This window comes from Mus caroli, unplaced genomic scaffold (genome assembly GCF_978045245.1).
Source record: "Mus caroli unplaced genomic scaffold, Mus_caroli_1 scaffold_5, whole genome shotgun sequence".
Classification (NCBI taxonomy): Eukaryota; Metazoa; Chordata; class Mammalia; order Rodentia; family Muridae; genus Mus; species Mus caroli.
This window is the reverse complement of record NW_028227260.1, coordinates 61,531,896-61,542,839: the sequence shown is the minus strand read 5'-3', so window position 1 is coordinate 61,542,839 and position 10,944 is coordinate 61,531,896.

Here is a 10,944-nt window from a genome sequence, read left to right as displayed (position 1 = left end):
TGTGACTATTGAGAAGGGTGTTGTTTCCCTAATTTCTTTCTCAGCCTGTTTATTCTTTGTGTAGAGAAAGGCCATTGATTTGTTTGAGTTAATTTTATATCCAGCTACTTCACCGAAGCTGTTTATCAGGCTTAGGAGTTCTCTGGTGGAATTTTTAGGGTCACTTATATATACTATCATATCATCTGCAAAAAGTGATATTTTGACTTCATCTTTTCCAATTTGTATCCCTTTGATCTCCTTTTGTTGTCGAATTGCTCTGGCTAGGACTTCAAGTACAATGTTGAATAGGTATGGAGAAAGTGGACAGCCTTATCTAGTCCCTGATTTTAGAGGGATTGCTTCAAGCTTCTGACCATTTACTTTGATGTTGGCTACTGGTTTGCTGTAGATTGCTTTTATCATGTTTAGGTATGGGCCTTGAATTCCTGATCTTTCCAAGACTTTTATCATGAATGGGTGTTGGATCTTGTCAAATGCTTTTTCCGCATCTAACGAGATGACCATGTGGTTTTTGTCTTTGAGTTTGTTTATATACTGGATTACGTTGATGGATTTCCGTATATTGAACCATCCCTGCATCCCTGGGATGAAACCTACTTGGTCAGGATGGATGATTGTTTTGATGTGTTCTTGGATTCGGTTAGCAAGAATTTTATTGAGGATTTTTGCATCAATATTCATAAGGGATATTGGTCTGAAGTTTTCTATCTTTGTTGGGTCTTTTTGTGGTTTAGGTATCAGAGTAATTGTGGCTTCATAGAATGAGTTGGGTAGAGTACCTTCTGTTTCTATTTTGTGGAATAGTTTGTGAAGAACTGGGATTAGATCTTCTTTGAAGGTCTGATAGAACTCTGCACTAAACCCATCTGGTCCTGGGCTTTTTTTGGTTGGGAGACTATTAATGACTGCTTCTATTTCTTTGGGGGATATAGGGCTGTTTAGATCATTAACCTGATCTTGATTCAACTTTGGTACCTGGTATCTGTCTAGGAACTTCTCCATTTCATCCAGGTTCTCCAGTTTTGTTGAGTATAGCCTTTGGTAGAAGGATCTGATGGTGTTTTGGATGTCTTCAGGATCTGTTGTTATGTTTCCTTTTTCATTTCTGATTTTGTTAATTAGGTTGCTTTCCCTGTGCCCTCTAGTGAGTCTGGCTAAGGGTTTATCTATCTTGTTGATTTTCTCAAAGAACCAGCTCCTTGATTGGTTGATTCTTTGAATAGTTTTTCTTGTTTCCACTTGGTTGATTTCACCCCTGAGTTTGATTATTTCCTGCCGTCTACTCCTCTTGGGTGAATTTGCTTCCTTTTGTTCTAGTGCTTTTAGGTGTGTTGTCAAGCTGCTAATGTGTGCTCTTTCTAGTTTCCTTTTGGAGGCACTCAGAGCTATGAGTTTTCCTCTTAGAAATGCTTTCATTGCGTCCCATAAGTTTGGGTATGTTGTGGCTTCATTTTCATTGAACTCTAAAAAGTCCTTAATTTCTTTCTTTATTCCTTCCTTGACCAAGGTATCATTGAGAAGAGTGTTGTTCAGTTTCCACGTGAAGGTTGGCTTTCTATTATTTATTTTGTTATTGAAGATCAGCCTTAGTCCATGGTGATCTGATAGGATGCATGGGACAATTTCAATGTTTTTGTATCTGTTGAGTCCTGTTTTTTGCCCAATTACGTGGTCAATTTTGGAGAAGGTACCATGAGGTGCTGAGAAGAAGGTGTATCCTTTTGTTTTAGGGTAAAGTGTTCTGTAGATATCTGCCAGATCCATTTGATCCATAACTTCTGTTAGTTTCACTGTGTCCCTGTTTAGTTTCTGTTTCCATGATCTGTCCATTGGTGAAAGTGGTGTGTTGAAGTCTCCCACTATTATTGTATGAGGTGCAATGTGTGCTTTGAGATTTACTAAAGTTTCTTTAATGAATGAGGCTGCCTTTGTATTTGGAGCATAGATATTCAGGATTGATAGTTCCTCTTGGAGGATTTTACCTTTGATGAGTATGAAGTGCCCCTCCCTGTCTTTTTTGATGACTTTGGGTTGGAAGTCAATCTTATCTGATATTAGAATGGCTACTCCAGCTTGTTTCTTCATGCCATTTGCTTGGAAAATTGTTTTCCAGCCTTTCATTCTGAGGTAGTGTCTATCTTTTTCTCTGAGATGAGTTTCTTGTAAGCAGCAAAATGTTGGGTCTTGTTTGTGTAGCCAGTTTGTTAGTCTATGTCTTTTTATCGGGGAGTTGAGTCCATTGATATTAAGAGATATTAAGGAAAAGTAATTGTTGTTTCCTGTTATTTTTGTTGTTAAAGTTGGCATTCTGTTCTTGTGGCTGTCTTCTTTTAGGTTTGTTGAGGGATTACCTTCTTGTTTCTAGGGCGTGGTTCCTGTCCTTGTATTGGTTTTTTTCTGTTATTATCCTTTGAAGGGCTGGATTCGTGGAGAGATAATGTGTGAATTTGGCTTTGTCGTGGAATACTTTGGTTTCTCCATCTATGTTAATTGAGTGTTTGGCTGGGTATAGTAGCTTGGGCTGGAATTTGTGTTCTTTTAGTGTCTGTATAACATCTGTCCAGGATCTTCTAGCTTTCATAGTCTCTGGTGAAAAATCTGGTGTAATTCTGATAGGCTTGCCTTTATATGTTACTTGGCCTTTTTCTCTTACTGCTTTTAGTATTCTATCTTTATTTAGTGCATTTGTTGTTCTGATTATTATGTGTCGGGAGGTATTTCTTTTCTGGTCCAGCCTATTTGGAGTTCTGTAGGCTTCTTGTATGTTCATGGGCATCTCTTTCTTTAGATTTGGGAAGTTTTCTTCTATAATTTTGTTGAAGATATTTGCTGGTCCTTTGAGTTGAAAATCTTCATTCTCATCCACTCCTATTATCCGTAGGTTTGGTCTTCTCATTGTGTCCTGTATTTCCTGGATGTTTTGAGTTAGGATCTTTTTGCATTTTCCATTTTCCTTGATTGTTGTGCCCATGTTCTCTATGGAATCTTCTGCACCTGAGATTCTCTCTTCCATCTCTTGTATTCTGTTGCTGATGCTTGCATCTATGGTTCCAGATTTCTTTCCTAGGGTTTCTATCTCCAGTGTTGCCTCATTTTGGGTTTTCTTTATTGTTTCTACTTCCCTTTTTAGGTCTAGTATGGTTTTGTTCATTTCCATCATCTGATTGGATGTGTTTTCCTGTTTCTCTTTAAGGACTTCTACCAGTTTGGTTGTGTTTTCCTGTTTTTCTTTAAGGACTTGTAACTCTTTAGCCATGTTCTCCTGTAGTTCTTTAAAGTCCTTCTTGATGTCCTCTACCATCATCATAAGATATGCTTTTAAATCCAGGTCTAGTTTTTCAGGTGTGTTGGGGTGCCCTGGACTGGGCGAAGTGGGAGTGCTGTGTCCTGATGATGGTGAGTGGTCTTGGTTTCTGTTAGTAAGATTCTTACCTTTACCTCTCGCCATCTGGTAATCTCTGGAGTTGTTATAGTTGTCTCTGTTCAGAGGTTGTTCTTCTGGGGATTCTGAGTATCCTCTGTCAGCAGACCTGTACAGACTAAGTTCGGCGGAGTCCCGGAGCCAAGATGGCGCTCCCTGCAGGGCAAGTCACTGTTCTCCGGCTGGGAGGGTGTCGGATGTCTGTGGCCCCAAAAGGGTGCTGCCTCAGCGGTTCTGTGGCTCCCGCCTGTCCCAGAAGCTGTCTGCCTCTGTGGTCCTCACTCTGACCTGTACAGACTAAGTTCGGCGGAGTCCCGGAGCCAAGATGGCGCTCCCTGCAGGGCAGGTCACTGTCCTCCGACTGGGAGGGTGCCGGAAGTCTGCGGCCCCAAAAGGGTGCTGCCTCAGCGGCTCTGTGGCTCCTGCCTGTCCCAGAAGCCGTCTGCCCCCGTGGTCCCCACTCTGACCTCTAGAGACTAAGCTCGGCGGAGTCCCGGAGCCAAGATGGCGCTCCCTGCAGGGCAGGTCACTGTCCTCCGACTGGGAGGGTGCCGGAAGTCTGCGGCCCCAAAAGGGTGCTGCCTCAGCGGCTCTGTGGCTCCTGCCTGTCCCAGAAGCCGTCTGCCCCCGTGGTCCCCACTCTGACCTGTAGAGACTAAGCTCGGCGGAGTCCCGGAGCCAAGATGGCGCTCCCTGCAGGGCAGGTCACTGTCCTCCGACTGGGAGGGTGCCGGATGTCTACGGCCCCAAAAGGGTGCTGCCTCAGCGGCTCTGTGGCTCCCGCCTGTCCCAGAAGCTGTCTGCCTCTGTGGTCCTCACTCTAACCTGTAGACTAAGTTCGGTGGAGTCCCGGAGCCAAGATGGCGCTCTCTGCAGGGCAGGTCTCTGTCCTCCCAAAAACATGGCATTTTAAAATGTATAATGATACAGTAATTTCAGCACAATGACAATATGATCACAATTTTCTAGGATTTTGTTACCTAGTGAAAGCCCATCTATGGAAGGAAGAATTTAATTTTCTCACAATGTGAGAGCAAGACCTGATTGTGGTAAGAACATGGAATAAGAAATTCAAAATATCAGATTTATTTTTGATTACCTTACTGAGAAAGAATGTAAGTTTGCCTGGCTGGTGAGTGAGTTAGTGTCAGTGCTAGGTGGCTCTACTAGGTCATCACCATGCCCACTGCACAAAGCACATATTCTGACTACTTTCTCTAACAGAGAAACAATTTAGTGATTCCCAATAACCTAAGTCACATGCTGGTACTAAATATTTCTCAATCCCCAGTTTTAGTCTCTCAGGTCTGACCATATAACTTCGCAAATCCTTATCAATTCATGTTTAGATAATTACAATGAGCCCTTTTATTCCATTGCATCAGATTGACTATTTGATGCAATAGAAAAACAATGTCTCTTTTTTTGTCTAGCATGATATATTGGTTAAAAAATATCCTTTGTCAACAAATCTAATGGGTGCAATTGTGTGTGTTTATTTTGGAGTCCTCTGTTGCATTCCATTGGTCTACATTTTTTTTTGGGGGGGGGTGGCTAGTGCCATGGTGTTTTTACAACTGTGGCTCTATAGTATATGCTGAAATCATGTGTACTGATACTCTATTTTTACTCTTTTGGCTCAAGAATGCTCTGGGTATCCAGAGGTGTGTGTGTGTGTGTGTGTGTGTGTGTGTGTGTGTTTGCCTTTATTTCAATTTTAGAACTATTTTAGACAATTTTTGTGAAAAGTGCCATTAACATTTTTATGGGGAATGATATTTTGATGAATATTATATTGAATGTGTGTACTGCTTTCAGTAATTCAGCCATTTTCACAATGTTAATTCTACACATCCATGATCTTTCTCTCTTCTATTGTCTTCTTCAATGTCTTTCTTTAAATTCCCAGTTACAGAGCTACAACAATAAAAACAGTGTGGTACTGACATAAAGTCTGGCTCACTGACTAGAGTAAGATATGCATACAAGTCTATATCTGTATGTCATCATAGTTTTGACAGAGACCAACAATACACACTAGATAAAAGGCAGCATCTTCAACATATGGTACTGATCAAACTGGATATTTACATGCATGTAGAACTCAAACTCCATCTACCACCCTTCTTAAAACTCAACTTTAATTGAACCTCAATATACGCTCTTATACACTGATAGACAAGAAAATAGGGAATACTCAAATTCATTAGCACAGGATAGTACTTTCTTTTGTTTCCCCACTTTGATGTATGTATAATTAGGATTATTCTCTAGTATAATACATCCTGATGGCACCCCCCCCACCCTTCATTTCTCCCAGTCTCCCTGCCACTGGAAAGTACTTTCTTAACAGGAAATAGTTAAAGTTTAACAATTTAAAAATGTGGCCTCATGAGGCTAAAATGGTTCTGTACAACAAAGGATATCATTATTCAAATGAAGAGGCAATTTACAGAATGAGAAAAAAAATTATCAGCTGTGCATTTGACAGAAGTTCAGTTACTAGAATATACAATGAACTCAAAAAGCTAAACACCAAGAAAACAAATGATTCTGAGTGAGGTAACCCAGACCCCAAACGACAAGCGTCACATTTTTTCTCTGGTTTGACAAAGTTAGCTTTGAATCTCCAGATATGAGTGTTTAATTTGGAATACCCCCTAGAGGTAAAAAATTACTAAAGGGCCATAGTGCAGCATGAAACTAAACAGAATTCTTCAAAGATGAAACACAAATGGCTGAAACACATTTTTAAAAAATGTTCAACAACTTTTGCCATCAGTGAAATGCAAATTAAACCTACATTAAAATTTCATCTCTTCCCATACAGAGTGGTTAAGTTAAAAAAAAAATGCTGGCATGGGTTTGGGTAAAGCGGAACACTTATTTCCTACTTGTGGGAGCAAAACCCGTTGCAACCACTATGAAAATCAGTGTGGAGGTTCCTCAAAAAGCTAAAGATAGATATGCTACTTAATCCAGCTATACCACTCTTGGAATACAGCCAAAGGACTCTATTTTTTTTTATCACAAGCTCATTACTATTTTGTTCATGATAGCTAAGAAATGGAAGCTGCCTGAATCTGTCTCAGCTAATAGATAAAAAAAAATATGATATCTTTACAGAATGGAATACTACTCAGTTATTTAGAAAAACAATATCATCAAATTTTCTGGTCACTGGATAAAACAGAAAACAATTGTTTTGAATGAGGTAACCCAGACCGTAAACAAGAAATGTTATGTTTTTAATCTCTTGTTGTGGAAGTTTAGACATGAATCTTCAGCTATGTGTGTTTCACTTGGAATACCCCTAGAGGTAAAACAAAATTAAAAAAATAATTTCTAAAGGTCCATAAAGAGTGCTTTGCAAGGGAAGAGAGAAAGAATTTAGTACTTCAAAGGTTAAGGGGAATAATGGGATAGGAACAGAAGAATAATTGAGTATGAGTTGAGGATGGGAGAGCAGGATAGAGCATCGAGAACTGGGAGGAATAAAAAGCACCAATGGCCTTTTGAAAAATATATATGGAATCCTACTACTGTAGAATCTTCCTAAAATATATACACAGACATATATAAGTGCAATTACCCTAAAATAGAGCAACAATGTCCCTTCTAGTCTACAAGCTAACAAAAGAGAACCTGTGTTAAGAATGAGGAACCTCTTTTGGAGTGTTGCCTGCTGAGTTCCCTTTAGACTACTGTTAATGCTATTGGTTGACCTCTATAATTTGATCATAAGATCCTATTGATAAATCAGCCATATGACTCCATATACCTGAGTCATAGTACATGGAGAGATCAAGCTGGTACTGCATCAGAGACTGGAGAACATTTATAGTCCTGGTAGGTTACATTCAGGCTACCAAAGGATGGGCATAATCATCAATCATACCCAGCTGTGAACTTGGAGAACTACAGTAGTGATTGGCCTGGAAAGACATTACCACTAGTGCAATAGTGTTATTGATATCATGAAAGTAACCAAACACAGTCTGGTAAGTTTATTGTGGCCAGAAAACTGTGGCTAGACAGAATATAGATGCTAGGAGAGAACCTCTTCTACTATTCCTACTATTGTACTAAATGAGCACAGTATAAAATGGACTATTAATTATTTATTTTATATTCATAAATTAGTGTATATCTCAATCTTCATTAGATAAACTTCTCCTTGCAATAAATGACAGTAAACCCAGAGACTCACAACTGGTCAAGGTTCACAGAATAAGAGAGTGAAATGCTCAGCCTTAAAGGAGATATCTCTATCATGTCCTCTCCTCCCAGTGCTCAAGGATCATTGGGGAAGATGAGATAAGAAAACAGTAACAGATGATAGATAACTGCAAGGAAACAGTGTTTTGCAGATAGTCAGGGAAGGTGCATATATGAACTCACATTTGACTATAAGCTGTGACACCATATTCAAGGCTTCCAGAGTTAAGCATACTCTGAGTTGATTTATTCATTTTTAAGATACTGTGAATAGAATTACTTTCCTATTTTCCTCCCTAGATTTCAGATTTTCTGTAGGCAGTGGTAAGTATACATATATAGAGACATAGACAGATAGATAGATAGATAGAAAGATAGATAGATAGATAGATAGATAGATAGATAGATAGATAGATAGATAGATTTGTGACACACAGCTGGAACAAAGATTGGGAGAAAAATACAAATTGTAGTTTGGGGGGATAGGGTGGTGAGGATATGGTTAAAGTATGTGTCATACTTATATGGCGATATATTTATAAAATATTCAGTATATGTAATTAGTATATTACAATAAAATTTACATTAACTGTTTATCAGTTGAAGGACATTTAAGTAGTTCATATTTGCTAGGTGGCTGCAGCAATGTGCAATCCTACCAATGAGTTTTCCCCTTTTCTTGCATCATAAAATTATACTTAGCTATAAAGAAAAATGAAGACATGAAATTTATAAGTGAATGAAAGAAGGAACAATTATACTGAAGGAGTTAACAAGACTCAAAAACCAAATAATACATGGTATCCCCTATTTATGGATCTCAGCACCAACTTTTTGGGTTTCCTCAGAAACCAGGTGGAGTGGAAAGAGGATCTCTAGAAAGGATGATGGTAGGTGCTATGAAAAGAGAAATAGTCAAAAATGGAAGAAACCTTAATTGGGGAGAGGAGATTGGAGAGGGAAAAAGAAGGGATAAATAACACAAAGAATATTTGAAGAAACCATAGTAATGCATTTTTCATGTTTACTTAAAATACATACACAGCCCCACAGAAGCAAAACACACACACACACACACACACACACAAACAAACACACTTTAAATGAAGTTATATCACTTGGGGTGATAATTGTCACTCCGTAGACTACCTAATGAAAACCTCAGTGCCAGGCATTGGAAAAACCTTCCTCAGATTGTTGGCCAGTGAAGTCGTCCAAGAGATAACCCCAAAACAACAACAGCTATTTCCATTGCTCTTGGTTGTTTCCTAGAACATGAAGGTAAGATCATGTTGCTCAAGACACCTCAAACTTTGGATACAAAGTTTAGAAATTCTTGTGTTGGAACTGACCTGGGAGCCTCTTCTTCACTTACCTTTTCACACAATATTGAAAGGTCCTACTCAAACTGCCTTAGGAGAAAAGCAATCAGTAAGTAGCCCTACTGAACAGTAAAGCTTGTGGACCACAAAAACGACCTTGTAATACTTCTTGGGTCTTTGGAATTCGTCTGTTGCTGGGACATGGAAGAATTTGTAATTTTTGACACTTGAATGTCTTAGATGTAGTTTTTTCTTTATTTCCATTTCAAATGTTATCCCCTTTCACGGTCCCCCTCCAGAAACCCCTTAACCCTTCACCTCCCCCTGCTTCTATCCACCCTCCATTGGTGATCTCTTGCTCACTCCAATGGTTGGCTGAGAGCATCCACCTCTGTATTTGTCAGGCTCTCAGCCAACCATTGTATTTTGCAGAACCTCTCAGGAGACAGCTATATCAGGCTCCTGTCAGCAAGCACTTCTTGGTATCCACAATAATGTCTGGGTTTGGTGACTGTATATGGGATGGAATCCCAGATGGGGCAGTCTCTGCTCCACACTTTGTCTCTGTAACTCCTCCCGTGGGTATTTTGTTCCCCTTTCTAAGGAGGACTGAAGCACCCACACCTTGGTCTTCCTTCTTCTTGAGCTTCATGTGGTCTGTGAATTGTATCTTGGGTATTCTGAGCTTTAGGGTAATATCCACTTATCAGTGAGACCATACCATGTGTGTTCTTTTGTGATTGGGTTACTTCCCTCAGGATGGTATTTTCAAGTTCCATCCATTTGCCTGAAAATTTCATGAACTCATTGTTTTTAATAGTTGAGTAGTACTCCATTGTGTAAATGTATCATATTTTCTGTATCCATTCCTCTGTTGAGGGACATCTTGGTTCTTTCCAGTTCTGGAAATTATAAATAAGGCTGCTATGAATGTAGTGGAGCATGTGTCCTTATTACATGTTGGAGCATCTTCTGGGTATATGCCCAGGAGTGGTACAGCTGGGTCTTAAGGTAGTACTATGTTCAATTTTCTGAGGAACTATCAGACTGATTTCCAGAGTGGTTACACCAGCTTGCAATCCCACTAACAATGAAGGAGTATCCCTCTTTCTCCACATCCTCACCAGCATCTGTTGTCACCTGAATTTTAATCTTAGCTATTCTAACTGGTATGAAGTAGAATCTCTAATGAGTCCCTCCAATTGGAGTTTGAAAGAAAAAAAAAATCTGTTAAGAGATGTAGCCAGCAGTCACCTGGTTCATCAGGTTTCAAGGGGGGGAGGTGGCCAGGGAACAAGGACTCTTATCTGTCAAGTACTGGTAATTTGAGTGGTAATTTGGTCAGAAATCTAGCCTCATTCTACCTATCTTCTGAGCCCCTGAGTGCATTTGAATAAAAGGATAATAGTGTAATTTGCTTATCATGGTGAAAGGTGCAGAGGAAGGCACACATCCATTGCTGATTTTGGATATAATATAACCAGTCACTTCTAACTTATGCCCCTTTGGTTCCCTTGCCTTAGAGCATTGCACATTAAACTATGAGTGAGGACAAAACAAAACCGAACAAAACTTTCTCCCATAAGTTGCTTTCGTGGGATATTTTATCACAGCAATAGGAAAGAATCTAAGATATCCAGGTACTAATTCTGGCTTCGCTTCCTTTACTTTTTAGGGTAATTACTTCTTTTTTCCTTTTGAGGCTTCATACCTCATAGCAACATCATACTCATTTGCTTTTCCTGATATAAGAAAATAGAAACTGCTATATGAAAAGGGAAAAATACATACAGAATAAAATACATTTCCAGGGATCCTCATAGTGTCTTAGTTACGGAAACTTTAAAATAGTAAAACAAAGGTCACTCAGGAGGAGCTTTCAGTTCCAAAGCTTTGCTTTTGTTTTACTTCATGTTTTTAAATGAAAGTCTGCAAGTGACTACTACCTAACCATTTCAGTGGGGCTGTAAGATTACAAAA